At 35.2% G+C, this 27,118-nt stretch overlaps 1 pseudogene; it reads left to right on the plus strand.

The window, feature by feature from the left end:
* Window positions 1-178: 178 nt before the first annotated feature.
* On the plus strand, window positions 179-26,573 carry LOC120167351 (annotated as a pseudogene).
* Window positions 26,574-27,118: the final 545 nt, after the last annotated feature.

Raw genomic sequence — 27,118 nt, forward strand, 5'->3', positions numbered from 1 at the left:
CAGAGTTTTTGGAAGAGCTCGACTTGAGTGAAACGACCGTAAAAAAAACCACCATCCTATATTTTTCGACTTAAAAATCTTAAAGTTTTGTCTTTCAAAGGCCGCAAGGGATCTTCATCTAAATTTCAACAAAATTTTCCCTCTCTTCAAAAAATTCCAAAGAGGAAAGACAAATTCAATGGCTCTGATGTTGCCTTCGTTGTCGGGTTTGAGTTCATTGACAGAGCTGAATCTAAGGGATTGCAATCTTTGTGAAGGAGATATTCTTAATGATATTTCTTGTCTATCCTCTTTGAAAAGACTATCTCAGCAGTAACAATTTCATCAGCCTACCTGATTCTCTTACTCGACTTCCAAGCTTGAATATCTTGAATTGATGAATTGCCCGAGGCTGAAATTGTTGCCTGAGCTTCCAACAAGTACAATAACAGTGAGCATAGATGACTGTGCTTCTCTGGAACTAATTGCTAATCAATCAAAAGTATGCAATTCAAGGGATGGGGTGCATATTTTAGGTACCAACTGCTACAGATTGGCTGAGAACATCAATGGATTACATTGCTGAAAAAACATCTCAAGGTTGTTCAATCTCTCTTTTTTTCTCAACAAAATCTCGTACTTAAGAATTTGTGTTTTTGGTTACCAGCGAAGGGTGTTTCATTTTGCAGGTATTTGAAAATTCAAGAAAGTCGTTCGTTGTTATTATATGATGTGATTCCAATCAGCACTAACTTTTTTCTTGATCATATTAAAACATATAAGTTCACCAAGGATGATTCAAAGGGAGTTTTACCTTACTTCATCCTATACCTGCTCATTTATGCACTATATTTTATCATATGTTTGTATTTACCTCTTAGGATATGCTTATCATATGATATCATTCATTGCATGAATTTGCATGAGTTTTATTAGTTGCATGACATTCATTGCATTTAATAAGTATGTTGTTCATTAAAGCATGCATTGCATTTAAGCATGTATTTCATTTATGCATCTAGTTGTTTAATAAACTAATTCATTCATGCATTTTGTTCATTGAATAAGTTAGTTCATTGAATAATGTTATTTCATTAATCAAATTAACTCTTAATTATCCCATGTATATTAACATGTTATGATTGAATAAAGTTTATCTTTATGTTTAGGTGCAATAGGGAAGCTGAACAGTCTCAACAGATGCAAGATTATCAGTCAGAATGTCTTCCAATTCTGGATTTGATACAGACGTGTTGGGTCCAACAATCAATTGGACATTATTCCTCTATCCCTTAGCTTTCCAATGCCTTTTGAATCACCTCAATCCGATATCAGGAGCTTGAGATATGATCGATTTACTGAAGATAGTGCAGGTTGGAATTTTCATTACGGGAATTTCATGCATGGATTATTTGGATGAGTTTGATCCAAGGAAGATTCCTTTCATCTTCTACCAAGAGACAAGCAATTGAAGACTATCTTAATGCTTCTATTCAAAGCAATTCAAGGATGAATTCTTTTCATCTTTTCAAGGCTGTTCATATCTTGGAGACACAATGCATTCAATCATTCATAATTCACCTATTCGAGTCTTACTTATCATTCTTTGAAGGCTATTCACATGTTACCAAGGAACAAGCAATGAAGGCTGATTTTATTTCATTTAATCATAAAATTAAGTGATAAAATCAGCAAGGAATTTGAAGGGACAAGCTAATTTAGACATGTAGGATGTCCACATTCATCCTATGACTTCATTTAACCTCTTTTCTTCCATTTGCAAGCAAAACAAGACAGTCCAAGAGTCACCCCTCCTTCTTGGACGAAATTAAGGCCATATTCAGCTTCAAATTATCTAGATTCATCCCCAAAATGATCTAGAATATTCATCCAACTTTGAACATAAAAAGACAAAGCATTCAAGTGCAATTTATTGCTAAATTGATGAGATTGTTATCATCTTTTGAGTCTTTTCATATGCTTCTTAGAAATACTATAAATAGGCACATTTGGGATCATTTGTAGACACAGAATTTGATTTATGAAAATAATTTGAAAGATTGTTTTCATTTTAGTTCTTGGATTATAACTCTATCGGTTTCTTGTCGGTCTTGAAGCCTTCATCCATTTCATTTTGTTATAGCGTTGGTTCCTAGCTCTACTATAGCTAGTGGGTTGCGTTTCACCCTCTATCACTTCGATTTCATATTTATTATATTGTTGGTTCCTAACTCATATATAATTAGAGGGTCACAATCCATCTTTTGAATTACTTCATTTTCCACGCCAACCACAAACATCCTTCACCATTTTCGTTACATCTATTCAACCACTATCACCACCACACACTTCTTTTATTTACAATCCACTCCAACTTCATTCTATCATTTCCATTACTTTCATACACATATTCATATATACATATTTTCCTTCTTATAACGTTGTTTATGCATTTTCAGTCTTCAATCAAAGCACTGTGAAGTTCTTACTAGAATCACGATCGGGCAACATCGTATATGACTTGGAACACACATAACCAAGATCATATCATTATACCTGGAAGTGAAATCCCGGAATGGTTCAGCCATCAAAGAGTCGACTCTTCAATAAATATCTTACTAGAATCACGATCGGGCAACATCATATATAACTCGGAACACATAACCGAGATCATATCATTATAACGTTGGGATTGTTTTAGGGAAAGGATATAATCAGCCCATAAAAAATGACCACCTTTTTCTTCGTTACTTGGGGCGTGATGTGTTATATCCATATTACTTGGAGAATGAATGTGGTGAAAGTGAAACCGAGAATACATCAACACCGGATTGCTTAAATCAGGAATGCGATGAACTTGAATTGTCATTCATATATAAGGCTTATGGCAAAGGTGTTGGGGTGAAGAAATGTGGGGTTGGGATAGTGTATGAGAAAGATTTGGAAGATCTCCAACTTACAACAGAGCAACACATTATCAAAGAAGGGCACAAATTGAATGAAGACTCCACTGTTGAGGGACATAGAGACAGACATGTTGAGGGACATAGAGACAGACATGTTGAGAACCATTAGGTACATGGGAAGAAACGTTTGTTGATTATGCTGACTTTCTAATCACCACTAATTCTTTGCGTCAATTTCTATTTGGTACCTCATCTATTTTTCTACTTTTGTTTTGATGGTCCAACTACTGTATTTTGATATATATTTTTTATAAAAATTTGGTCGTTAACTTAATAAAAATAGTAATATGACATAATGTAATAACAATTTTAGTCTTTAACACATATATTCTATTAAACTAAACCTAATTTGGAATAAACATACTATTTAAATCATCATTTACCATATAAACAAAATACGACAATAAATAAGAGGGAAAAAAGCTTCTTTAGTCCGTCAGTCACCAAAGCTAGGTGTGCGATGTAGGTCAATTCGAATTAGTCAAGACGAAACCTTGTAACGGGAAGGATAACCAAAAAAACAATAGAGAATTTTAGAATACCTAAACTACTTTGGCAAATGTAATATTTAAAAAATAATAATTTCTAATTAGAGAGATGGAGAAGAGAAATTATTGATAACTTAAATATTGATGGCAAATACCAATTGATAACTTTTAACCACTTACTCTAGAAATTATTGGCGGTAAATATAATAGTCTGAATTATTTTATTATTATTTCTATATTGATGGTAAATACCAATTGATTACTTTTAACCACTTTCAATTTTTTAATTTACCCGCTGAATTTTCAAATTACTCCGATTTTGATCACTCTGAATTATTTTATTATTATTTCTATATGATGTGACATTTATTATTATTATTTAATTTAAAATAATTGAAATATATAAAATAAAAACAGAAGGTGGTCGGACACCACTGTCGATCGCCGTAGATGGTGGTCGTTCGGTCTCAAATTTCATGGGTCTTGTTCGTCTTGACACCTTGATTCCAAATATGCCCTCCATTTTGCCGGGACTTACTCTGTAATCCGTGAATTAGAGATCAAAAATGAGGAAGCCGAAATGTTTCAGACGACATTCATGAGTTTTGGGACATATTTTGGTGAAACAATAACCAAATTCGAACTCAGGGATTGCCAGAACTTGCTCTATAATATAATTACTTTAGTACTTGGTTTTTGTTTAGTGGCCTGGAAAGTGGCAACTTCAAAGAAAATTGATTTATAATATTATTATATATAATTTGTAATAATAATTAGGCTTAATGTAAAAATAAGTGATTAAAATATTTTTTGTTAAAACATGTGTTTTTTTGTTATACTTTTAAGTGTTTAATATTTTCAACGTTATATTTTTAGGTATTGGGATATAACGGCCGTTAAAATTATCGTTATCTAATACATGTCAAACATATAAAATTTTATTTTTTTCAAACGAACACTTAAAATTAAATTTTATTTAAAAACCCAATATTTCTTGAAATTATAAAAAACCCCAAAATTCTTAAAAAAATCCTAATTTCAATCCCTTAGCACTGTCAACCGCTATCAACGTCGTCAATCGACTGAATACCCAACAAAAACCCCTTATTTTTGCAACCAGTCGAACACCCAATGACCGTGTAAATACAAGATTTTGTGATCGTCTGAAAGGGTTCTTCACGATGCAATCATCGATTGGTCGCTACAATTAGAGGTTGAAGAAAAGGTTTCGACCTTTGGGTGTTCGACCGATCTCACATCGTTGAAATTTCGGCTGGTTGGCGGCCGTGACAAATGGATTGAAATTAGATTTTTAAGGAAGTTTGAATTTTTTTTAATTTCAGGAAAAAAGTTTTTTTAAATAATTTTTTAAAAATATTTTTTTAAAATGCTATAAAATTGATACGTGTCACATAACAATCAAATTTAACGGCTGTTACAGTCTAGTCCTGATTATTTATATGTTCCAAACTCATCGTTTTTGTTAAAAAAATTGACTACAATTTGAGTTGGATGTTAACTTGTTGATTGAGATATGATAATTGTTTGAGATTTTAAGATCATATTTTATTATATCACAGTCTATATGTTAACGTCTAGCTCAGAATGACGTCAATTTTTTTTAACAAAATATGATGAATTTAGAATATATGAATAATTAGATGATCATTTTGTAACTTTTAATAATAGAGACTCGGTAAAGTAATGCATTATAGTCGATGGACCATTTTATAACTTTAATAGGCATAAAACTTAACAAAATAACACTCTATAACAGGGATTATTTGTGTACTTAATCCAATATTTTATTAGTATAACCGAGTCATCTTACATTTTTTTAAATAACATGTTTGAAACATATAAATAATAGAATGATCATTCTCGAACTTTCATTAATTCAACAAAGTCGTCATCTTTCCTGTTTTTAGATCGAAATTTGAAGAACCCATCAATGTTTTTGTCCAAAAGTAATCTCTACCCAACTCCTGTAATATCCACCAGCTCAAATCCCCGAGTTTTCAGAGCTTTGGGAGTACCAAAAAAATGGTGCTTCGGGACATAAGGGATTGTTAGAAGAAGAAAAGGAAGATATGGAACTGATCAGAATTTGATTTTGGTGAAAAGGGGTATTTGGTGGCATTGGTTTGTGGTGTATTGGTCTTTGGGTTCAAAAGAGTTTTTTCTGTAGAGGGAGTGGTTAATGCTGGTTATGGAGTGATTGGGCAGTGTATATTGTTGTTGAGGAATGCTTGGCCTAAGGCATCTATGATTCTCAAAGTGTTTAAGGAACAAGGCGTGGTCTTAACTGCGCTTTTTGAGTTTGTCTGCCTTCTTCTCAATGGCGGAGACTGCTATAACTACATTGTGGCCTTGGAAGGTATTTGATATCTTTCAACCATGGCTTCATAGCGTTTGTATTCATACTTGCAAATTTGGTGTTATTCAATTATGGATATCAGCATGCTTAGGATATGGATTGTTGTAAGTTGGAAAGAATTTAGATGATTTGGTTAGTTTATAAATTCTGTCTGTCCTATGTTATACTGTCTGGTATCATCTTCTAAATATATAAAAAATTTAGAAAAAAAAATAACTTCGAAATAAATGAGCATAACCGAGTTAAACACATACCCGTCCCAACACTCCCTTGTCCGGTTGTCTGTCGATTTTCCTTCAGATGCCTGTTCCGCAGATTCTTTGATGACTTGAGATATTTGGCTCACGTTAATATAAGATTAAATTTTGATTTGTGATGTGAACATTCTATATGAAATCCATGTTTTATAGTAGTCTATCATTATTGAATTTGAATGATATCCGTCTCTTCTAGGTATGAGCTCAATCATAATTACTTATAAGTGGAACCAAGTTATTAATGTTGAGCACACAGGGAGAAAGATAGATCGAAGCACATTAGAGTGAAAAGAGAGAAAAAAGATGGGTGAAAGAAGGAAAACAAAGAGAGAAAATGATAGAGAAACACAAGCAACTTTTAGAATAAGCCAGAGAACAACAACATAAAGTATGTCATTTCAACTATGAAACCTAAGTCAACAACAGTTAGTGGTCAAACCCTTGAGAATTTTTCGTCCAGAAAAACCTTTTGAAGTATGAATTGTACTTTGATTTTTAGTTACAGAGGATTCCAGTCTCTGCTGTTGCAGACGATTGAAGTTTCTGCTGCAAGTTTCCTCCATTGTATATGTGATCAAACCCTTAAGAATTTTGTCGTTCATTGATCACCTGATGTTAACTTGTGTCAGGTACGTGAACTGGCTGAAAAAGACTCTGAAGATGGTGTTTTTAAAATGCTTTCCAGTGATGTAACACGCTTTCTCACAACCATTCTTATTGGCACCACGTACTCTTCTTTTATTACCTTCACCTTGACCAGTTCCATTTTCCTTTTGCAGCTTTAGCTTGAAATTATTTCTATAGTGGATTTAATTTCTCTACTCAGGGTTGTCAACATTGGAGCAACTGCTTTAGTGACAGATGCAGCAACAGCAATGTTTGGGGAAGCTGGTGTTAGCACAGAAACTGGAGTAATGACCGTATGTATCAATAACTTGTTTTTAGATTTGGTTTTGGGGTTGTATTTGTGGTATGCATGCCCTCGTTTTGTCTTTCGTGTATCTTGATTTTATTAGAAGTCATTAAGATGAGTTGTGGTCGGACTCAGTCAGCACATGAATATAGAACATATCTACTCGTGCAATAAATATGAAAGCCACTTTTCTTTTATGGTGGTAGGTTGACATTTTGCTTCTCACTAAGATTACTCCAAAAAGTATGGCTGTTCACAATCCCACTGAAGTAGCCAGATTTGTGGTAAGCCCCCCCCCCCCGGGCCCCTTTCTTCTTTCAAAAATAATATAAAATCATTCGGGTATTGAAATTCATCACTATCCAGATGAGTGTCAAAATAAAATTGGCCAACTGTGGTTAAAATATTTCTAGGTCAGGCCAGTGGCATAGCTCTCTGTAATACTATATCCAGTTGGACGAGTTGTGACATATCTATCAATGGGAATGCACAAAATTCTTGGTCTAAAAGGAAAGAGGTGAAGAAAAATAGTTACCTGGATTTAACCTATCCACATCATTTATGTCACCATTCATTATCAGCGTCTTTTGCAATGGTCTGTCAAAATTTCAACGTGTCATCATTTATGTTATACGCCTTCTAAATGCCTTATTCTTTTTCTCTTTATTTTAGCGAACCTTATGTTACCGAAGATGAATTGAAGTTAATGTTACGAGGGGCAGAGTTGAGTGGAGAAATAGAGGAGGAGCAGGTAACCATATATGTCATGTATATTATAAATACACACGAATAATTTTGATTGAGCACTTGATTAACACAATTTTATCTGCAATGGATATTTTTCTATTATCTCATATTTTGTAGCAGTAGACCAGTGGTTCTTCAGCGACTCCAAAATGAATAGCTCCACCTTAGCTATCCGGTAAAATGCCTACGTACGGGCATGCTGTGATTATTGCTCTCTATTTTGCATAAATCTAAACGAATCATCCATTGGTTCCTCTTTCTTTGTTTGGTTCTGGTGCTCTTACCATTGGAATCCCTTGCAGGATATGACTGAAAATGTATTAGAGATAAAAGATACCCATGTTCGAGAGGTGATGACACCTCTTGTTGATGTAGTCGCAATCGATGCAAGCTCAACTCTTGTTGAGTTCCACAATTTGTGGGTGATTCATCAATATTCAAGGTAGATAAGCTTAGCAGTTAGTAATTCATCTTTTAGCTGTTTTTCCTTACAAAACAAGCTAAGAGATTTGTTGAACTCATTTTCTCAGGGTGCCTGCTTTTGAGCAGCGGATTGACAATATAGTAGGTATCGCATATGCTTTGGACCTACTAGATTATGTTCCAAAGGTGAGACGATTTCTGCTCATAATTTTTTTCTTTATTTCATTGGTAAGTCTTTGCTTATTGATGCATGCAACAATATCATAGTGTGCAGAATTATGATCTGTTTGATTTTGAAGGGTGAACTGCTAGAAAGTACTACTGTGGGAGACATGGCTCATAAACCTGCATACTTTGTGCCCGGTAATTCTGTTGGTTTCATACTTTGCAACATGTGCCTATAGATTATACTATGAGAAGCCATTACACGAAGTATTCTCAATTTGTTTTGCTGATTCAATGTCAGTTTGGAATCTCCTTAGAGAGTTTTGAATCAGGAAGGTTCACATTGTTGTTGTTCTTAATGAATATGGTGAAACAGTTGGGGTGTGCGGTCTACCTAATCTGTTCAGAGTTTTTGCTAAAGACGCAGTTTTCATGTTTTATGTGGCATTATTTGATTTGTATGGCATAACTTAACCGGATTGCTAACGACATTAATATGAGATTGAACATGGAAAAGTTCTGCAGTTTGAAAGTTGAATGAGCTGCCAAAAATTCCTTTGCTAAAGACTACTTAGCAGGCAACGATTAGTAGTGCATTTCTTCTTGTCTCTCCTTTTTTATTTATTAGTTTTATTTTTATGAACAGATAGTCACCTTGGAAGATGTGGTTGAGGAGATTGTCGGTGAAATTTTCGATGAAAATTATTCAAAAGTAAGGCTTGCGACGCCTTTGACGACTTCATTATTAACTTGGTTCCTTTGCTAGAAACTTTATACTCCTAATTATTTAGATTGATTCAAGATGCTGCTTTTCATTATTCCGCAATTAGTGAAACTTGCTTAAGAAATCCAACATCAGTCAAGACGATTGTTACACCTCAAAATCTCTGCTCAATGATTAATATAGCTCGGTTCTTATGTTTTCGTTTCCTGCTATAACAGGAGGAGATCCAGAAGAAAACCGGCTATATCGTAATGCGAGCAGAGGGTATCTTTGATGTTGACGCTAATACATCTATTGACCAACTTTCCGAAGATCTAAACATCAAAATTCCAGAGGTATATTACTTTAATAACTCATTATTATTGATATAATCCTCGTGCATAATTTCATTTTATTTGTTAGCTTCTGCTAGTTTAGTAAATATAGAAATGTCTATGAATATGCATTCAGATGTAACATATTTTGTTTTATAGGAACATCAATACGAGACCATATCGGGTTTTGTATGCGAAGCATTTGGATATATACCAAGGACGGGTGAGAGTGTCAAAGTAGTGCTTGAAAGGGGCAATGAAGAAGATGATGATGAGAATTCCGAAGCTGCATCTGATCGCCAAGATCTGAAGGAAAGGCATCAAATATATAAACTTGAGGTACGGTTCAAACCTTTTCTAGATATTGCATTCACACTGAACAATGTAATATTTTGAGTGTTGAAAATATCAGTCATTTGCGTAATAATTTTGTGCATATTGTCTTGGATGCAGATATTAGCGGGAAATGCCCGAAATGTTAGTGCTGTTCGATTCGAACAGATAAACAACGAGGAAGAACTATTAGATCCCACAGCACTAACTCCGATGGTTCCGAAAATCGTGAAGAAGAAACAGAGCAGTGATGAAGACTCGAATAACGGTGATCGGGATGAAGATACATTTGAAAAAGAGCAACAGGATGACATCTGGGATGATCATTATGTAATTGCAGATTGTCGTAACCGGTTTTCGTCCGGGCACGAAAATATTTAATTTGGCGGGGAAATTGATGTGAATAAATGGTTTTTAAAATAATTTGGGAGTCGCCATCGGCCTTTTGAGTCAGGTAGGTCGAATACCTAAAAATCATCTTTTAAAAGAGTTTTTAAGAAAACATCAGTTAAAAGATAAACTGATCTGCGTTTAACCAAAAATTCATTCTTTTTATTAATAAAAAGGGATTCGTGGTCGGTTACGTTTAGGGAAGGATTAGCACCCCTACAACGCCCAAAATTGGTACTTTATTAACTATAAATTGTCTCTATTATTAGAAGAAAAAATTTCAAATATATTTAATTCATAATCTTTTTATTTCAAATTTATGATTTTAAGAAAATATATTAGTATATAAATAAGATATTTATTTATTTAGAAATATCAGAAAAGGGCTTCTAGGTACCTTAAGACAGTTCTTTCTTTCTATATTAATAAATAAAACGTAATAAAACTAAATTATAATTTTTATAATAATTAGTTTTAAAAATACCAAAATAGGACATCCAGTGGTATTAAGACTGCCCTTTTCTTTAATATGGCAAATAAATAAACATTATTAAATAAATAATATATATATTTATAATATAGTAAAACAATAATTAAAGTAATGATTTAAAATATATTAAAATAATAAAAATTAAGTTAAAAAAAAAAACTAAACAATGACTATAAATAAATAAAATAATAATAAATGTAAAATTATTTAAAATAATGAACATAACTTGAATCATCATAAAATAAAATTACTAATAGTGTAATTAATCCTTAATTAATTAATCATTGATTAAAATAAAATTTATCAAAGTTTAAAGGCTCTATTTCGAATAAATAAAAACTTTAAGTGCTAAAAATGTAATTTAGCCTTATTTAATTAATCGGATTAAAATAAATGTTAATAAAATTATAAGGTACTAAATCAGTTATTTACCCTACCTATATATATAAACTGATAATGACTAAAATGTAATAAGATAAAATTGAATGACATAATTAAAAGAATCAAAATTTGCTTCCAGTGACTAATTTGTAATGTTACAAACTAGGAGTGACTGCGGAAAGGGTTTACCCATGATGGAAATTACACAGATACCCTCCCCAGAACGACGTCGTTTGGGGAGGGTTTTAAATACCCTAAACGCCTGGCCCGAAGGGCCAAGCTTATCATTTGCCTATTTCCATTCTCTCTCAAAACGAGAGAACCAGAGTTCTCTCTGGTTTCTCTCTAGTTTCCCTCGCCGGAGGGAAACCGGCAGCCATAGGCCACCGTACTCCGCCGCCGACCACCGCCGCCGACCACCATAACGGTGGTCGAAATTCACCAAAAACACCCCAAAGCGTAGATCTAAACGCCCTAAGACCGATTCCGGTCTTTGTTTTCCCTAAAAGACTCCTAATCGGAGTAAATCTACGAAAATACCTTCGGTATTTTCTTTTCTCCGGCGATGTTTAGTGCTTCCGACGGTGGTCAAGGCTCCAAGGGTAAATTCTTTCTTCTTTCTTTGCTTTCTGTTTTGGTTTTATGTTGGTTGTGGGTTCGTTGGTAGCTTTCTGTCTTCCTTTTTTTTTCTTTGCTGGATCTCTCGTTTCTCTCGTGTTCTCCGTTGCTCTCTGTCCTTGCTCTCTTTTTTCTTTTTTTTGCAGGTTCAGTGGTGGCTTTTATAGCCACCACAGTGTACTCCTCGGACCGGTCCGATCTAGCATCTTTGGTGAGTCACCTAGCTATGGCGGTGACTCACCATAGAGCACTGATTTGGTGAGGCAGCTGGCTTCTGGAAAGCTCGACAAGGTCGGCGTCGTGGAAGCAGCAGCGTCGGCAGTAACTGGTTGGACCATCTGGCATCAGAGAGTCGGTCGTCGGGGTGGCTTCAGGGGTGGCGCCGCATCTGGAAACGGCTGGCTGCTAGGGTTAGAAACCCTAGGGTTTTCCATCTGGAACCCTTTTGGGCCGTTGGATCTTGCCAGATCCAACGGCTGATGATGTTGACGGCGGCTGGGGGCTAGGGTTTGAAAACCCTAGCTGAAACCCTAAATTGATTCAGGGTTTCCATTTGGGTTTGGGATTTGAATGTAATTGGGCTGTGATTTGGGCTTTGTAATATTTAAATAATAAATAATATTACTATTAATAATAATAATATAATAATAATAATAATAATAATAATAATAATAATAATTTAAAATGAAAAAATTGATTTCTACAGCTGCCCCTCTTTGCTCATTCTTGTGTTAACAAGAATAGAGCAAAGACGAAAAAGACAATAATTTTTCATTTAGCTATTTTGAGTAATATGAAATGTTGAAAACATTCTGCCTAGAGGTCTTATGAATGACCCTGAGGGTTTGAAAGCATCAAAAAGCTCCCGAAGGCTTTTTGGAAACATCATGCACTGTAGGGCTTACAGATGACCCGAAGGCTTTGAAAACATCAAAAAGCTCCCGAAAGCTTTTTGGAAACATCATGCACTGAAGGGCTTACAGATGACCCGAAGGTTTTGAAAACATCAAAAAGCTCCCGAAGGCTTTTTGGAAACATCATGCACTGAAGGACTTACAGATGACCCGAAGGTTTGAAAACATCAAAAAGCTCCCGAAGGCTTTTGGAAACATCCTGCACTGAAGGACTTACAGATGACCCGAAGGTTTTGAAAACATCAAAAAGCTCCCGAAGGCTTTTTGGAAACATCATGCACTGAAGGACTTACAGATGACCCGAAGGTTTTGAAAACATCAAAAAGCTCCCGAAGGCTTTTTGGAAACATCATGCACTGAAGGACTTACAGATGACCCGAAGGTTTTGAAAACATCAAAAAGCTCCCGAAGGCTTTTTGGAAACATCATGCACTGAAGGACTTACTGATGACCCGAAGGATTTGAAAACATCAAAAAGCTCCCGAAGGCTTTTTGGAAACATCATGCACTGAAGGACTTACAGATGACCCGAAGGTTTTGAAAACATCAAAAAGCTCCCGAAGGCTTTTTGGAAACATCATGCACTGAAGGACTTACAGATGACCCGAAGGTTTTGAAAACATCAAAAAGCTCCCGAAGGCTTTTTGGAAACATCATGCACTGAAGGACTTACAGATGACCGAAGGATTTGAAAACATCAAAAAGCTCCCGAAGGCTTTTTGGAAACATCATGCACTGAAGGACTTACAGATGACCCGAAGGAAAACATCAAAAAGCTCCCGAAGGCTTTTTGGAAACATCATGCACTGGAGGACTTACAGATGAACCGAGGCTTTGAAAAACATCAAAAAGCTCCCGAAGGCTTTTTGGAAACATCATGCACTGAAGACTTACAGATGTGGGAAATAGTTTACTAAGTAAGAAACTAGGAAATTGTTTCTTACTATTCAACAATTTCATTTTCAGAAAAGATTGAATGAGAAACTATGGAAATCGTTTTCTCATTATTTTTCAAAATAACATGTTGATTGGGTAACATGCCCCAATCTCCAGATAATCATCTTGTGGATTGCATCCATCACTTCTTCAGATGTTTGCATGATTCTTGTATTTGAGGTTTTGAATACCTTCTTCTTGTAAAGTATTTCTTACCATGAACCTTCTTGTTCTTCCGAAGATCTGTAAAACTTCATTTTCGAATGCACTAAGATGTATCAATGTAATGCATTGTCTATTGTGTAAATGATGTTTTTATGAATGTATGAATATTGATGCAATCTTTATTTGTCTTCAAAGTGGTGAACTTGGTCTTCCTCTAGTTCATCATTTATTGCCAGGGTTACCTCTGGATATCAATGTAACAACTTATGCTATCAAGCTTGCATTTCTGCAGAATCATCTGATCGACTTATATCTTTGTTGTCTTCTTTGCTTCATGAAAGTCTTAGAAGAAATATTTCACTTGTGGAACTCTTGTCGTAGTCAAAACTATGACCTTGATGCCTCATTTTGTTTTGGATAAAACCAACTTTATTTGTTTGGACTTGTGTAGAAATCCCATAAAGTTTTCATCTTGAAAGAGAAATCTGTCATCTTTAAAAAGAGAATCTATCATCTTTGAAGAGTGTAGATGTAAATAGCCTGACTCAGCAGGGATTAATTAGGAGAGTAGAGTCTGATCTGATTTGACTCTTGAAACATATCACAAGGAGGATTTATTCTAATTCATTTCATGTCTTCACATCTAATTGGATCTCAAACAAAACAACTCAAACCATATCATGTAAAGATGTTTAACAACAACCTATTGTTTGATCTTAGTTGGCTCCACTAGTTTTTTTTGTTTGTCAAAATTTTCAGCTTTCCTTGAAAAGAAATCTTCATTATATCTCACTTCTAATATTGGGGTTGAAGAAGACAAACTTCATCTTGGATCAATAAATGGAAACCATATGATCGTAACATTGGTTCAGCATCAGAATAGCAGGTTCGTAAAACATTTGATAGTGCATTCATCCTTTCCTGTGGCTTCTGCTCAGATGTTCGTAAAACATTTGACAACACATTCATCCTTTCCTGTGGTTTCTGTTAAGATGTTCGTAAAACATTTGACAACACATTCATCCTTTACTGTGGCTTCTGCCAAGATTTCTCAATCATTTAAGCTCTTTGCCTAATGTTCAAAGCTTTTGAATAACGTCACAAGACCCCTTGAGAACAAAACTCAGTGGGGATTCAAGTGTAATGTTGGTATGACCAAAAAATTGTTCAAATTCACAAGATATGCTGGTGTCGAATTGAATAGGAGACACTAACTGATCTTGATATCATCTCGGGCAAAGACAAATGTGATACTGATCACATTTTCTTTTATAATAATCTTTGTAGGAAGTAGAAACACATCAACTGTAGGATCAATGTACAGAAAGATATCCGTGGAATTTTTGCAGCTGGGGATGAAATACAAATGATAAAACCAAAATAGATGAAAACTCAGTTCATCTTGGCTAGCAATGATGATCCCAAATAACAACGGGAATAACAGTAATATAAGTGAGAGTCGAGTCTCCCTTTTCAATGTCATCAAGGAAGCAAAAACTGATGTGAAAAACAGCTTCATAATCTCAATAGTATGGTTGAAACTATTTGCTAGGAATCTCAAAGAAATATTTTCAATTATTACCGACACACAGAAGGCCAAATTCAATGCTGAGATCTTAAGGAACTGAAACCTGGATCAAGTAGTCTACCTGGGGATCATCTTTATTCATGCAACCGTAATGTAGTTTATCAAAGAACACACTGTCATGTGACATACGGTTAAGAAGATTAGGTATTTGAAAACATACTTGCTGAGTAAACATTTATTCAACATCATGATCATAATGTAATTGCCTGATGAACGAAGCAATTATGTATAGTCAGCTCGACTGTCACTGTTTCATCATTTTCATTCTTCATATCTTTCTGTCTCATTGGAAATATTTGTTCAAGTCAATGATCTTTACACAGGATATTGTGGGCCTTTAGCATGCCCCAACATTGGCTAATACAAGTGTTCAAAATGCATCAACAGTTCTGATTCTGATTGAAATGGGTTTTCAGCATGCCCTAGCATTTTGCTGATAAATATTCAGAATATTTCAACATTTCTGATTCTGTTTAAAAAGGGTTTTCAGCATGCCCCAATATTTGCCTCTTGTGAATTTGAGCCTTCAAAATGCCCCACATGGATCTGTCTGAAGTGAGTTTTAAAATGCCCCAATATTTGCTGATACAGATGTTAAAAGTGTGCTCAACATTACTTCTTGTTGAGATGAGCCTCCAAGAATGCCCAAATATTCATATTGCTGTGAGCCTTCAAAATGCCCCAATATTCTATTTCTGGTTGAAATGGGTCCTCAAGATGTCCCACATGAAACATTTCTGTCTGAAAATGGGCTTTCGAGATGCCCCAATATTCTGCTTCTGGTTGACTCACAATGTCTGTTTGACTTGAATATCATGATCCCCACGAGGTTTAATTTTGACAATACACTGTTGTACTTGTGGCTTTATTCATGCCCCAAATCTGTTTATCTTGAATACTCTTATTCTGATGTTACTGAACAACAATGTTGTCAAGTAACTGGAGAAATTCTCTTTATGTTGTCATAAACTTAAGAAGTACTCAATCATTCTAACAGAAACGTCTGAGATGTGTCTTCTGAATGAGGTGACCATTTTCTGTATCTGGAGGATTTAGTCGAACAGAGCAGTAAAAATAGCTTGGTAATCCGTTCCAGGCTGACACAGTGGCTTATCATCTTTCAGTGAAGGTCATCTTTGAAATATACTTTTATGTGGGAGAGAAACCAATTTATGCAAACAGTAATCTGATGCAATGGCAAGACTACATATACAACGGTACAAGCTCATCAAAAATCTACCCCCATGCAACATGTTGATTCTGATAACAACTCATCTGATTATGAAGCGATCTTTCAGGATGATTTCACAGATATTGATAGTTTTTCTGATATCAAGGAAATCATGAATTCTGATTCTGATGAGGAGAATAAACTATTATACTTGACAAAAATAGGATATTCAGAGGCTGAGGATTCAATAACCATGAAGAGATGTGATCCGAATTCATCAATCCAGAGTTAACAGATTTTATATGTGCTGATCAAATGGCTAAGGTTACTGACGCACTTCTTATGGTAGAAGATAGGAAGCCTTCATGCAATGATCCCAATTACAAGCAAAGGCGAAACTTGAGCTATGATTTGTGGAAAAGGAAGAAGCAGAGGAAGCTTGAAAAGAAGCTTCTTAATGAAGATGATCATGCAGTTCATCTTTCAATTCCAATGATCAGTTTTGGGGTTTCTACCGAATCAGATCAGATAACTCAAAGAACACTTTCAGAAGATGCTATTGGGTCTCCTTATTTCTACTATGAGCAAATTCATCTTTTAAATCCAATGATTGGTTTTGGGGTTCATACCAAACCAGATCAGATAACTCAAAGAACACTTCCAGAAGATGCTATTGAGTCTTCTTATTTCTACTATGAGCAAATTCATCTTTTAAATCCAATGATTGGTTTTGGGGTTCATACCAAACCAGATCAGATAACTCAAAGAACACTTCCAGAAGATGCTATTGAGTCTTCTTATTTCTATTATGAGCACATGGCACTTGCTCCAGTTAATGTTTGGATTGGAATATCACAGTACTTATTCGATGTAGAGCCAGAATTTGTTGATTCGAAGCATTTTCATGCTACTACACTGAAAAGGGCTATATTCATAATTCTGCCAATTGAGAACAGATTTTCTCTTATTCTGCTTCCTCCATGTGCTGATGCTTTTCCATTGACAAAGAAATGATGGCCTTCATGGGATCCAAGAACAAAGTTGAACTGTTTATAAACATGTACAGGAAGTGCCAAATTGACAGAAAGGATCTGTAAGGCTCTTAAAGCTTATGACAATGAAATACCTTCGAGTGTCCAGAAGTATGTTCTTGATGATTTCTTGAAAATGGAATCTGGTATGGATTAGGAGGAATAAAATGGTTCCACTTGAACCTGATGAGGTGGAAATGCTTATAGGTTTCCCTAAAAACCATACACGAGGAGGAGGATCTGCTAGAGACATGTTCTCTGGTGATATCAATGTCCTGTCTCTTTTTCCTGGGATCAGTAATGCAGATGTCGCCTTCTACTGTCTTGGCATACTTTTGAAAACAGATGTGCAAGAACTGAATGATGATCGGTTGGAGCAATTGATGAGTAAATTTGTCGAATTCGACCTTGTTGTCGGTGACATTCCATATAGCAACCTTTTCTTGCAATGGTTGCTAAAGTGACTATCTTTCAGTATCTCCCTTTAGAACAAGGTAATCATTCTTAATAAGTTGCTGATAATGTCACAGGAGAGCATCACAATTTCAATTCTCCAGATTTTCTGGCTTCCTGGACCACTTGCCTTCAAAAATGTGAAGTGCTTCATTATTCTGGCCTCGTTCATTCTTTTTCTTCAACAGAGGTAGACTAAGCAACAATTTGCTTCAAGGACCTTCTCTATTTGAGACTGTATTGTTTGAAAATGTTTTTTTTTACTTTATTGAAGAATGAAAGAATTTTGCAAAGTATTACCCCTTTCAAGTTCACAATATAATCGAATCATAAACAATGAGTTTAATGAATATCAAATAAATCAACTACACTTTTTAAATCATTCAAAAATCATAGTCCTATGGCAAGTGTCAAAATTATTGACTGATTTGAGGTGTAAGTTGATTTTGGTAAATTAGGTTCTTTCAAGTTGGTTCAGTATGCTGCTTCGGGCTTCCACTAACTTGAAGAAATGGTTGTTATGCTCATCTTGTAGAGATACTTCTTGATTCCAGAATCTCATGAACGTCCTTTGGGATGTGCGGTGCTTCATTTAAGATCATCTCTTATGTCGTTTGTTGCACCATTCAATATTCGAGTCGCCTTTTTAGGTTTTCAACTCGAATCCTCCTTTGGTTCTAAAATGTTATTTAAAAATTTACATCTTGAACCCCCTTTTATAAAATTTTTTTTTATCATGCGTTAAAGATTTTAAAAACCAATTTTTGCAAATAAAAATCAATCTTGAGAGGCGGAATGAATTCTAAAGATATTCTCTTTTACTTGGAAATCCATGTATGATTAAAATGGACTTTTCAGGTACGTAACGTAGGCCATGGCTTATGGTTATGAAAAAAAGGGATAAAAAGGCCCAAATAAGTGTTTAAGGGTCATCAAACCAAGGATCAATTCATTCTGATGCCATCAATCTTGTTTTGTTTGACTTGGATCTGCCTTGCTGGGGAATTTTCCATCAACTGGATCCCTCTAGACTGCCAAATTTTGGATTCATTTCCATTTTCTCATATCTCCAGCATTTCTTGCTCTTCTTGTTTGTACTTGATCAACCTTGTAACTTGAGGCTCAATAAATCACCCATCTTGATTCAATTTTCCTTTTTCTTTTTTTTTTCTTTTTTTTTCTTTCTTTGCTGGATGAGTATAATACTTCAATTGCTTTGAGCACCTCCTTTTCCTTTTGCATTTTGGAGGTTTTCCATTTTTCTTCATTGGATTGATCTTCAAGCACTCTGTATTTGACATACTTTGTAGTTCAAAACTTTCATGACTTCATGGAAACTTGTCTTCGTAATAAAAATGTATTGACAATCTTTATTCTTGTGAGCCAATATCTTTTACCTTGCCCCCCAATGTAGAGGGTGATCCTTGGTTAGGGTTGAATTAGAAGAAAAATTATTCAGGCTCAAATGGGGACAACAAAGGATATATATATATATATTAAAGGATAAATGAAACAATGCCATTCATCATCTCATACACAGAAACCTTTGTAAAAAGAGGTATCCACAGGGGGATGAATATTCAAGATTAACTTTATTTACATGAAAAAAATGTAATTAATGCATGATATATTTATTTCAATCAATCACTTTCCCCTTTTTCTTTGAGTATGCTCTAATCACTCGAAATTATCATCAATGAGTTGGTCCATGATGCCTCATCTCGTCTCTTCTTGCAGTAAAATTCACGAATAGTTGAAAGTTTGGTTCTTTTGAGGTTTTTTGGTTTATGATGGTTTTGCATTTGGAAGGACAAATGTGTGACTTATAAAGTCATGTATATGGTGGAAGGTAGTATCATCAATCAATCGACTCTACCCGAGAAGGTAAACATCTAGAGTTTGTGTCTCAAAAACAGGTAGAGACATTTCTTCAGAGTCTCAGATAAATGTAGTGTCAGGATTTGGTTTTGGTAAGGGTCAAGTAGTTGGCATTGGACGGGATATTGAAGATATAATTTTACCACTTGCCAATAGATCTATAACTTTTGAAAAATTAAAAGAATATTTAATCTACTTGATACTCAATAATTTCAAGATTAAAACTTGATTCCTTGCTCATAACCTTAATAAGCAATACACATTTATTTATTGCACAAAAAGCGGAAAAAGGAACACAAAACAAGTTCAAACAAGATGCTGAAAATAGAAAAGTACTACAGTGGTAGATAACACTTCCACTTATTTATTTATTATGCCTCATTACTCCTATAATGGTATGTAATAGGATCAGGGTTCTTTTCTTCATTTGCCCCCCCATTTCTTGATCATTTCTTGTGTCAAAACCCCTTTGTCAACAAGCATCTCAATTTCTTTTAACAATGGCCTACAATTGCCTGTAGAATGCCCTTTTACCCCCAAGTGGAAATTACAAATACTATCTTGATCATAGCTATGAGCAGAAGGGTTTGATGTCATTTTAGTTGGTCTTGGTGTGATGTATTGACCTTTAACCAAATGAGGATACAAGTCTAAAATGGAAGTTTGGAACACTTCCAAAGTTTTTCTTGATCGTATGACTTTCTTTGGTCGATCCAAACAATTACTTGCTCTTTTTCTTTTGCAGTTGCGGGGATCCTGGATGTGACATATATTCATATCATCAGCTTTTGTTTTCTGATCAGTCGGGCTCTTGGATGTGACTTTTAGTTTTCTTCACTGATTACATTCTCAATTAAATCTCCACTTGTCACAAGATTCTCGAATTCGTTTGTCGGATTTGTCTGCATTAACTCGAAGAAAGGCGCTGGAAGGGAATCACGAAACATACGTGATATTTCTTCTTCTAACATGGAAGGTTGAACTTGTGCTGCCACTCCTCTCCATCTTAGGGCATATTCTTGAAATCTTTCATTGGTTTTCTTCTTTATTCTTCGAAGATCCATACGTGTTGGAGTTAATCCTTTAACATACCGATATTGTCTCAAAAATGCATTAGCTAGATCTACCCATCTCTTGATCTGTTCTTGGGTCAACTGATTGTACCAGACTACTACTGGGTTAATAAGGCTATCATGGAAAGAGTGAATTAACAGGTCATCAGAATTTAAATATCCTCCCATTTTTCTGCAAAACATTCTCAGGTGGATTAAGGGACAACTTGTGCCATCATATTTCTCAAAATCAGGCATTTTGAATTCATGGGGAATAATCAAATCTGGAACCAAGCTAAGCTCTCTTGCTTCTAATTCTTTGTGGGAAGTATCAACACATTTCATATTTTTAATTGCTTCATCCATCTTCTTGAATCTTTCCTCATATTGCGAATAATGAACAAGGCTATTCTTTGGATTCAATTGGGATGCCCCAGAGGGTTTTACCATTTTCGACTCTTCAATCTGACAACATGGTTGCTCTTTATCAATTATCTCTTCTTTATCAGATGTCACATACTGAATAATTTGATTTGATCCATCTGGTATTGAATCTGATATTTCTTTCCTTATATCCGGAGGTAACCTTGTCAATTGTTCTGGCCACTGATCTTGTAGTCCCTTATAAGATTGCTCCATTGTTTTCATGATGACAGTAAAGTAATATGAATGAATGACCTTGGTTTTACTGTTACAAAACCTTTCATTAATTATTAATGTTTTTATAATTAAAATACATGACAGTACTTAAATAAAAATGTGAAAAATGCATAAATGGAAAATAAGAATGCAAAATGTGCAATTCAAAGATATAAAGTAAAAATACAAAATGAAAATGCACAGATACAAAATGTAAATGCATGTATGAAAAGGTGTTACTTAAGAGTGATCATCTTAGAACAGATTTCATTGAACACAAAAGCTTCAGTACATCAAACAAAACTTTTACATGTAGGGGACAACTTTTAGTCCTAACTTCAACAAAACTAAATTAGTCTCCATTCATGCTCAAAAAGTTGAGTCTTCAGTCTGTTTCATCTCCTTGTAAAATCAGCTAAATCTATCATTTAAGAACCATATTGCTTGTCTGGACTGCAACTTCTTCTATGACATTCTGGGTCATTTCTTGGAGTTGATCATTTTCCTTTGTGAGAGAACATTTGTGTTCAAAATTTTTTTGGACAAGATCTTCATGCATGTTGCAACTCTTTTTCAGTTTGGTGACCCCTGCTATCCACTCTTCTGGGGTGTTTCCTATACCAGCATTTTGAAAGGCTTGACTGACCTTCTGGAAGTCTTCATGTATGGTTTCCATTTTGGTGCTCAATTTATCGTTTTTACTCTTCAAATGACATATTTGAGCTTCAAACCTCAGCAAATCTTCTTCTCTCTGGGTACCCCTACTGATATTCTTACCTTTGAAGACTTTTGGTATTAATCTATCAGGACCCTCGGTTACCAAACTAGATCGATCATTTACCCTAAATTGTAAGGTTCCATGATTCAAAAGACTTTGGACTCGGCGTTTGAAGGCAAGACAATTCTCGATGGTATGTCCTTGAGCTCCGGCATGATATTCACAATGAACGTTGATGTCATACCAATTCGGATACGGAGGTTGGAACGGTTTTATATAATAATATGGATCCACTTCTCGTGCTTCAAGTAGCTTCTCATACAACTCTTTATATATGATATGGGGATAGTATCAAGATGAGAACCGCCTTTTGTCTTGGATTGAACCTGAGTTTTAGATGTCGGGAGCATACCAAACTTTGATGATTTCTGATTACATGATTTCTTCCCTTTTCTGGGAACTTGTACAGTCGTCACCATTTCTTTGGTATCTCCAAACGATTTGTGAATACGAATGATGACTGTCTTTAATTTCTCAAATTGGTTAAGTATCGAAGTCCCTTGTGTATCTGAAACTGCAGGGTTAGGTTCATTGAGCTCTCTCTCTTTCTGTGTAGGAATCTCTTTTCCTTTGGCCAAAATAGATATTCTATCCATCATCTTGGTCATCTGCTCTCTTATTTCTAGTATCTCCTTTTGCTCTTCAATGGACATACAATCTTTGGGTGCATAGCTCTTCTCTATCTTCAGAGTTCCCTTAGGATGTCTTTTCGTGGCCGCATCAGATTTTGTTTGATCATAAAACTTTTTATCCATTTACGATTTCTTTCCAATATGATGAACAGTCTTTCAAGCCAACACCTTTTGGTTATGCCATGATCATGCAACAAAAGAAATCAATATGAACAGATTAGAGCAATGTAAAATGCATGAAAAAAAATAAAAAAAATAGAATAGTTATTACCAACTAATGGAAAAAAAATCTATCTATCAAGGTATAAATCTTAACCTCATACTTTCTAGTTCTTTGTTTTGTTTGGAAAAAGTTAACCTAACCACATGATTTCTAGTTCGCATGCATTTATTCAGGAAAAAGAAAAGGAAATAAAATAAATTAAAAGCTAGAGCGTATTTCTCCTTTGTGTATACCTATGAACAGAGGTTCAGTACTGTCTTAGATTAGGTGAATTTCTAGGGTTTATTATATGCAGAATTTCAGTTCTAGGAGTAAAGGTACTCGAATTGTCCTTGTTGATGTCCCCTTGGGCTGTCAACCCTCAACCCTAGTCCATTACAGACTTAAACGGATCGAGTTCAATTCGAGGGGACACATTTCTCTATACCTGACACGGAGAATAAATTCCCACGAAGACATAGAGCATATGAACCCCGAAAGTTACTTGCTAGGTCTGACACGAAGAATAAATTCTCACGAAGACGTCGCTTTCACTCCCACTTAAAAGGGACAAACTCAATTATAGAGTTTTATGTTATACAATGCAAGTGTTGTGTGTGAGGAGAAATATTCAAACCTTTGACAGAAAAATAAAATAATGAAATAAAATACTTGCAAATAAAACAAAACATATAAATATTATAAAAAATAAAAAATAAATAAAAAATTCGAAAAGAAAGAATTAAAAATTAAATATATGAATTTTTAATTTTTTAATTAATAGAGACAATTTATAATTGATTTTTAAAAGTTTGACGGTTCCCAGTGGAGTCGCCAAGCTGTCGTAACCGGTTTTCGTCCGGGCACGAAAATATTTAATTTGGCGGGGAAATTGATGTGAATAAATGGTTTTTAAAATAATTTGGGAGTCGCCATCGGCCTTTTGAGTCAGGTAGGTCGAATACCTAAAAATCATCTTTTAAAAGAGTTTTTAAGAAAACATCAGTTAAAAGATAAACTGATCTGCGTTTAACCAAAAATTCATTCTTTTTATTAATAAAAAGGGATTCGTGGTCGGTTACGTTTAGGGAAGGATTAGCACCCCTACAACGCCCAAAATTGGTACTTTATTAACTATAAATTGTCTCTATTATTAGAAGAAAAAATTTCAAATATATTTAATTCATAATCTTTTTATTTCAAATTTATGATTTTAAGAAAATATATTAGTATATAAATAAGATATTTATTTATTTAGAAATATCAGAAAAGGGCTTCTAGGTACCTTAAGACAGCTCTTTCTTTCTATATTTAATAAATAAAACGTAATAAAACTAAATTATAATTTTTATAATAATTAGTTTTAAAATACCAAAATAGGACATCCAGTGGTATTAAGACTGCCCTTTTCTTTAATATGGCAAATAAATAAACATTATTAAATAAATAATATATATATTTATAATATAGTAAAACAGTAATTAAAGTAATGATTTAAAATATATTAATAATAAAATTAAGTTAAAAAAAAACTAAACAATGACTATAAATAAATAAATAATAATAAATGTAAAATTATTTAAAATAATGAACATAACTTGAATCATCATAAAATAAAATTACTAATAGTGTAATTAATCCTTAATTAATTAATCATTGATTAAAATAAATTTATCAAAGTTTAAAGGCTCTATTTCGAATAAATAAAAACTTTAAGTGCTAAAAATGTAATTTAGCCTTATTTAATTAATCGGATTAAAATAAATGTTAATAAAATTATAAGGTACTAAATCAGTTATTTACCCTAACTATATATAAACTGATAATGACTAAATGTAATAAGATAAAATTGAATGACATAATTAAAAGAATCAAAATTGCTTCCAGTGACTAATTTGTAATGTTACAAACTAGGAGTGACTGCGGAAAGGGTTTACCCATGATGGAAATTACACAGATACCCTCCCCAGAACGACGTCGTTTGGGGAGGGTTTTAAATACCCTAAACGCCTGGCCCGAAGGGCCAAGCTTCTCATTTGCCTATTTCCATTCTCTCTCAAAACGAGAGAACCAGAGTTCTCTCTGGTTTCTCTCTAGTTTCCCTCGCCGGAGGGAAACCGGCAGCCATAGGCCACCGTACTCCGCCGCCGACCACCGCCGCCGACCACCATAACGGTGGTCGGAATTCACCAAAAACACCCCAAAGCGTAGATCTAAACGCCCTAAGACCGATTCCGGTCTTTGTTTTACCTAAAAGACTCCTAATCGGAGTAAATCTACGAAAATACCTTCGGTATTTTCTTTTCTCCGGCGATGTTTAGTGCTTCCGACGGTGGTCAAGGCTCCAAGGGTAAGTTTCTTTCTTCTTTCTTTGCTTTCTGTTTTGGTTTTATGTTGGTTGTGGGTTCGTTGGTAGCTTTCTGTCTTCCTTTTTTTTTCCTTTTCTTTGTTGGATCTCTCGTTTCTCTCGTGTTCTCCGTTGCTCTCTGTCCTTGCTCTTTTTTTTCTTTTTTTTGCAGGTTCAGTGGTGGCTTTTATAGCCACCACAGTGTACTCCTCGGACCGGTCCGATCTAGCATCTTTGGTGAGTCACCTAGCTATGGCGGTGACTCACCATAGAGCTGATTTGGTGAGGCAGCTGGCTTCTGGAAAGCTCGACAAGGTCGGTGTCGTGGAAGCAGCAGCGTCGGCAGTAACTGTTGGACCATCTGGCATCAGAGTCGGTCGTCGGGTGGCTTCAGGGGTGGCGCCGCATCTGGAAACGGCTGGCTGCTAGGGTTAGAAACCCTAGGGTTTTCCATCTGGAACCCTTTTGGGCCGTTGGATCTTGCCAGATCCAACGGCTGATGATGTTGACGGCGGCTGGGGGCTAGGGTTTGAAACCCTAGCTGAAACCCTAAATTGATTCAGGGTTTCCATTTGGGTTTGGGATTTGAATGTAATTGGGCTGTGATTTGGGCTTTGTAATATTTAAATAATAAATAATATTACTATTAATAATAATAATAATAATAATAATAATAATTTTAATAATAATAATTTAAAATGAAAAAATTGATTTCTACACAGATCATAAAGAGGATAATGAGAGCCCCAATGGTCAGTAATTGTATTACACTAATTGTTCTTTTTTTCTCATTTGTCATTTCCCCTTTCTAATTTCTTAGAGCTTCTTAAGAAGATGTAAAGATTTGTAAAACGGGAGGATCGAAACAACAATATAAATAGACCAACATTGTACAAATTTTAACAGAATGAAGTGTCAATGGTGCCTGGGGATGATGGCCTATTTACTTGATGAAGCTTCTGGATTGATAGTCATCCTTCTCTTAGAACCAAATGTCCAATCATCGGAAATGGTGTGAATCCTACCGAATTTGTTCGGTGTACTTTGAAATGAAGGATGGTCAACTACCTGAGATATAATCTCATGCTGCAGTGGATCTTCAAGGAAATTGGTAAGAGCCTCCGCAGCATTATCCCTCAGCTCCGCCGGATGTCATGTAACAATTCCGAGCAGACAGGGACATCCCCTGATTCGTTTAGTGCTTCGTGATCTTCCTGATTAAAGATCAGCGGAGCAATAGTTCGGACACTGTTTCTCTTACTTCATTGCTCTGAGAGTCCAAAAGCTTGACCAGAAGGGGGATTGCATGGTTGCACCCGAGATTTGGACGACAGACACCGAGTGCTAGTAACCCAATAGATTACAGAAAATATTAGCAGCTGCAGCTTTTGATTCACTTTGCCTTTCCCAAGGATTCTCACCAAGTTCTCAGCTATTGAAACTGCATTTGCCTCTGCAACAGCTAATACACTGAAAACATCCTCTGCCATCTCATGACCGAGTGGTTTGGGTCCTTGAGTAAGCTCGGCACCAAAGGAATTGCCCGCCATGAGTTTTGCAGCAGCGTCTTTGACTTGAAGCTCTCCATAAGAACATCTATAACACTCAAGTCCACAAGCATACGGCATTCACACCGTGTAACCCGATTGCTTGGCAAGCTCGTTCCCTAGATGACATGTGACTACAATTAGTTGCCTCAAAGAGAAATCAAACCATAACAACGTCGGCCAATGAATTTCAGAAACTAGCATCAGACCGTGGCGATGA

This window comes from Hibiscus syriacus, unplaced genomic scaffold (genome assembly GCF_006381635.1).
Source record: "Hibiscus syriacus cultivar Baekdansim isolate YM2019G1 unplaced genomic scaffold, ASM638163v2 tig00111671_pilon, whole genome shotgun sequence".
Classification (NCBI taxonomy): Eukaryota; Viridiplantae; Streptophyta; class Magnoliopsida; order Malvales; family Malvaceae; genus Hibiscus; species Hibiscus syriacus.